Source organism: Triticum dicoccoides, chromosome 6B, assembly GCF_002162155.2.
Source record: "Triticum dicoccoides isolate Atlit2015 ecotype Zavitan chromosome 6B, WEW_v2.0, whole genome shotgun sequence".
Lineage (NCBI taxonomy): Eukaryota > Viridiplantae > Streptophyta > Magnoliopsida > Poales > Poaceae > Triticum > Triticum dicoccoides.
Genome location: NC_041391.1, coordinates 477,544,626 through 477,550,859, shown reverse-complemented (window position 1 = coordinate 477,550,859; position 6,234 = coordinate 477,544,626).

Genomic DNA, 6,234 nt, shown 5'->3' with positions numbered 1-6,234 from the left:
CCAAGCCACGTAGGATCCAGCGTGGCAAGCTAACGTGGATAAGATTCAGCCTGGTCCAATTCGATGTTTATATGGGCCGAGCCCATTAATTCGGCCTTTTTAGAATATTTTTTCCTTATTAATTTGGTCGACTACATGTGCCAAGCCCACAGTTTAGCCTTTTTATTTCTGGGCCATGACCTCTTATAATGCATTTCTTATTAGTTTTCGTCCTTCCAGAAAAATATTGTTTGGGCCATGGCCTTATCACCCCATACCAAGTTTGTACCACCTTGGTATGTCTCGTGGCCTATTCAGGCCCGGTACTATCATGGCAATTGAGTAATTTTCACAATCAGGCATTGAAGCAACATGTACACAGGGAATACAAAATTTCATTACACAGGAATACAATGTCTACATAATTTGCCTTATCTCACTACTACATAACATTGTTCAACACGTAGGAGCACATCTGGTACTATCCTAACAATGTCTTCATTGCTCCCTCTGATGGGCAAGTTCTCCAGGTGCGACAACTTGAATTCCTACAAGAACAGAACATTACATGAATACATCGATCGAGGAGGAAATAGTAAAACAGGCTGAAAGCATCACACATACAAATAATAACAGCATACATTAATGTATAACATAATAAATAATATCTACAACCAGGGCTATTTCTAGCCAACCTATGTGCATGAATCATAATAGATCAAGCAAAATACGTATAACCATCAGCAAACAGCAAATATTAGTGAAAGGGGACAATTTCTAGTACTCGTCATTTTTGCAAAGTGAGCAAGAATGATGATATTTTCCTACACATACTTTCTGACTTTTCCTTAGTCATATAGTGATCTGCTCACTCCAATTCTATCTACTCAACCCATTCACATGCAACATGGATAATCAACTAGCCTCATCATTTGAAGCATCTAGTCAAATAAGGAATTGGACTGCAACATGGATAACTATGCCTATGAAACAGTACATCAAAGTAAATAAGGAACTGGTATAGAACACCAACTCAATCACCTTCACAGCAATGAAATCATGGATAATTCTTCTATTTAATTTAAGTTCTCTAAGGTTTTTCCCCCATTGAAAGCAGTCTACCAATAATTGAGAACAAGGTCAGCGCCAAAATATTTCAAACCATATAATTTCTTGCTAATCTTATATACTGTTATTCAAAATAAACATGTATTTTGTTGTAAGATTTTAACACTAGTACACAAGACATAAAAAGGTACCAGCAATCCTTCGTGATCTGAACCAGCAGCACAAAATTAAAACACAAACAATGCATGACATAGTAATAGCAGCACAAATAGAGAAATGCAAAAGGCACCTCATACTAGTATGGTGATCTTCGGCGCAAACTTTAAGCTCTGTTTCATGTAGATAATTTATTTGGTTTCAGTAAACAATAGCATGCAGTGTATATGAAGGGTTATTGGTTGCATAATAGCTGAACTAATCCTCCATCTAGGGGGGGTACAACAAGTTCCTACAATACATTAGATAGGCCAACATTTTAGACTACTAGTACCTAGAAATCATATCCAACTCTGTTTTTGCTCTAGCCCAGCCACAAGATCATAAAAGAAATCGTAAGTATCTGGTGCATTTGACATAATAAAGCAGCTCCCGAACAAACAAAAGTTCTGCATCTTCACATCCCAATTCAGGAGATCTGTGCGATAACCTACCCTAAGGAGCTCGCCGCGGAATCTTCTCCATGGTCAGCCCCCTTCTTTCACAACACCAGATTGGCCTCTTCACGAACCTGCAAAAATAAATGCACACACACATCAGATTGGGGACACGAGGGGAGGAAGAAGAAGAGAAGAGGAGGAGGAGGGATGTGTATGCAAGTGTATAAGCATCAAGCATGAGATACTTTTCAAATTACTGGTATATGTAGATGTTTGCATTAATTGAAAAAAATGGATATGAACAAGAAGGCGCAACTGCACAATAATGAATGAGAACAATCAGGTACTGGCAGGGGTATAGGGCTGCACCATCGGTCAATGCAGGACACTGCCAGCAACGTAAATGCAATAGCAACCTTCCTGATGTTTGAGAGCACTCTCACTGTGCTATAGTTAACTGCATTTTCATTTTCAACAAACACTTATGGAGCACTTAGTTCTAAATATCAATCATGAAACTAGGAGACCCATCTATCTGAGATCTTGCATGCAAGCTAGCTAGTTGCACTTGCACCACTAGTTAAAGTTGGTTTTAACATTCATCAACATACATGCTCACTGTACTCTGGATTAATGGACAAGCATTAGTGAACCAATGTTAGAGAGTGAGATCGAACAAACAGAGCATATGAGAGAACGACATTTATAGTACAAGCATGAAAATCAAAACAGCAGAACTCCAGTTTGACCACTACAATTATAGATACCAACAATGGCTACCTATTGAGCAATTTGATTTCATTTAAATGCAACCAGGGGGAAAACATGAGGTAAGCATGCTTGTGGATGCCACCTTGCCCTGATGCATTTATGTCTTAACCAGCTTCATACACTAATAATGTTGTCGTGTATTATGCTCTGTGGTGTGCTGTGCCCAAACAGTGAATTACCTCTATAGTCCTTGTGTTCAGGGTCAACATAGGAATCAGGGAGCACAAAGAGAACACCAGGAATCCCTGTGGCACAACCAACAGATGTACTTAGACATGCTCCCATCTACTGAAAGGAGAAGCAGACATGTTTGTTAGCTCTGGTAATTTTACATGTGGATAACATGAAAACATTCAAGCTTGATGGCCGTCTCCTCGTCAATATCGCACCCAAACCCGAAGTAGCGCTGGCATGAGACGTTGTAAATCTTTCTCTTGGCCTTCTCCTTGCTGCTATGGAGAGCCGGGACAGAGACCTATGTGGGTTTAGGAGTGGAGGGGAGGGTAGGATGCGGACGGATCCGAGGCTGGGGTGTCCGAATCTGACTCAAGTAGGAGGAGGAGGGCACGCTATGGCGGAGAGGGTGGTCATCGCCAGCTGCGATCGAGAGGAGGCGATAGTGGAGAGACTTGCAGTTGAGGTGCGAGATGGGGCGATGGCGGAGGGACTTGTAGGCAAGCTGCGAGAGGCTGCAAGGTGTGATCGGGGAAAGGGATAGAAGTGGATCGGGGATCGGAGGGAGCGAGGGGCTGGCGGCTGTGGGAGAGAAGGGGACACGAGGAAGAGGAGAGCCGGCTGTGTTAGGGTTACATGGGTGAAAGGATGAGGGGGTGAGGGCTGCCGTTGGATGCTCGCAGATCCAACGGTGTTTGAGCATGATCCGCGTGATATGTCTATTGACCAATCACAACGCATCAACGAATTTAAAGAGTTCAAAATGAGTTTATTTGTAAAATACCTATCAAATATATGTTGATATCATATTTTGCAGAAGTTTACATCTTGGATTGGCAAACAATATTGACAAAGGGTTTTTTTATTTTTTTTTAACACGGAAAATCAATTTTCCATTTTTCTAGTGCCCAAAATAAGATTTTTTGTGAAGGGCCTATAATATATTTGTTGTAAAATTGGACCAAATCAATTTTTTAAAATACTAGGCCATGTTTAATGCACAACTGACTAAATGGTTGGGTGTCAAAAGATTTGATCCACCTCTGGTGAAAAAGACAAATTCCCGTCGATTCAGTAGGAAGCGGATCAAATTTGAACTGCAACTGCCTCATAGATTGCTATTTATTTTTTCTAAAAGTCATTTCTAGGTACATAAGTATCTATTTAATCATAGAAACACCAAAAAAATTCCAAGATTCGACCACTAGCTGCGAGCGGTCAAGCCCGCCGTTTTGACCGCATTTTGAAACGGGCATAAAAAATTCAAAAAAAATCAAAAAATTGGAAAACCTTAGCATTGTGTCATTATATATGACCAAGTTTCCAGGAAAAATAATAAACTTGTAATACGACAACTATTTAAAAAAGTGTTCTCACAAATGAGCTATCATGTGTGGAGACTCATGGCTTTCAAGCCAAATGATCAATCTTATGACCACATTCATGGCATAGTTTGTTCGAATGATCTCCTATTGTGCACAAGGGTGCATGTTGGAATGACAAACAATGTTGCCTAAGAAAGTTTCCATTTTCTTTGCATGAAAAAATCATTTTCCATTTTTCGAGTGCCCAAAATGAGGTTTTTTTGTGAAGGACCTACCATATATTTGTTGCAAAATTGGACCAAATCAATTTTCTAAAATACTACGCCATGTTTAATGCACAATTGACCAAATGGTTGGGTGTCAAAAGTTTTGATCCACCTCTGGTGAAAAAGACAAATTCCCGCCGATTCAGTTGGAAGCGGGTCAAATTTGAACTGCAACTGCCTCATAGTTTGCTCTTTATTTTTTCCAAAAATCTTTCTAGGTACATAAGTATCTATTTAATCAGAGAAACACCAAAAAAATTCCAAGATTCAACCACTAGCTAGGAACGGTCATGCCCGCCGTTTTGACCGCATTTTGAAACGGGCATAAAAATTCAAAAAAAATCAAAAAATTGGAAAACCTTTGCATTGTGTCATTATATGTGACCAGTTTTCCAGGAAAAATAATAAAATTGTAATACGACAATTATTTTTAAAAAGTGTTCTCATAAATGAGCTATCATGTGTGAAGATTCATGGCTTTCAAGCCAAATGATCCATCTTATGGCCACATTCATGGCATAGTTTGTTCAAATGATCTAATATTGTGCACAAGGGTGCATCTTGGAATTCCAAACATGTTGCATAAGGGAGTTTTCATTTTCTTTGCACGGAAAATTCATTTTCCATTTTCCGAGTGCCCAAAATGAGTTTTTTTGTGAAGGACCTACCATATATTTGTTGCAAAATTGCACCAAATCATTTTTATAAAATAGTAGGACATATTTAATGCACAATTGACAAAATGGTTGGGTGTCAAAAGTTTTGATCCACCTCTGGTGAAAAAGAAAAATTCCTGCTGATTCAGTAGGATCGGGTCAAATTTGAACTGCAACTGCTTCATAGTTTGCTATTTATTTTTTCCAAAAATCATTTCTAGTTACATAAGTACCTATTTAATCATAAATACATGGTTTGGTGGCGATACGTCGAGGTTTGGACGGTGGCCGAGGGCCCAAACTCTAGAGCGCGTAAATTCGCATGCCCGCTGCATGGTCACCGCGTGACCTTAGCGTTGCCAAGTGTTCTGGGCAGCCTAGGCATGTCTAGTGGGTTGGGCACTCCCCAGGTAGGTGCTAGGAAGAAAATCACAACATAAGATTCTCACGAGGAGACCGATCGATGCTCAAACATGAATAAGCAGCCAAGTGTTTGATTAGTGATACAGGAAATGCACATGGCTAATGGGTGTGAGTTTTGGCTGAGGATGATCAGTTACTAAGAAGACCGTCTTCACAAATTTTCAGCTCAAAAGGAGGAGCCTAGGTGGTACTTGCTTTGCAAAGTACCACACTGGACATAAATACGAATGTTGAAGCTGGGCTCAACATAATGAATGGATTGAGATGGCATTTGGTGGAGGATGGTTATTTGGGCATAGGAAAGCACTGTAAAAAATGGATACCATTTGGACATGCCAAAGTGGTACTTCCTTCACAAAGTGTTTTTCTGAACAGAATAGGAAAATGAATATTTTTGAATTATTTATGAACTAGGCAAGGAAGGTTTTTTACATATTTGATGAAGATATGGCCCAAACAATTTATGAGATTTTTCTGGGAATTTTGGGAATGACAGAAATATAGGTTGCTTCACAACCTAGGGCAAAAACTACCACATGGACATGACACATAGGCAAAACTGATGAGGTGGCGCCTAGTCATAGCAATAAGTACTAATGCATCCACGTTCACAACCTCATGACCATTTATATTGGTCGTAATCAGGTAGAAATAAGGTCATGGACCACTCTTTTCGGCTTTATGACCATTTGGTGTAAGGCAATTCAGGGTTTGAGCCCTTCCAAGCGAAATGGCTGTGGATTTACGACAGATTCGGGTAGGGTCACTAAGAGAAGGTCACTAATTGACATATTTCTTGTAGTGCTTCAAGAGGAAGACGGACACTGATAGTAGTGTTACTATCTACAAAGCTCGACTTGTCGCAAAAGGTTTTCGACAAGTTCAAGGTGTTGACTACAATGAGATTTTCTCAACTGTAGCGATGCTAAAATCTGTCCAAATCATGTTAGCAGTTGCCATATTTATGAAATCTGGC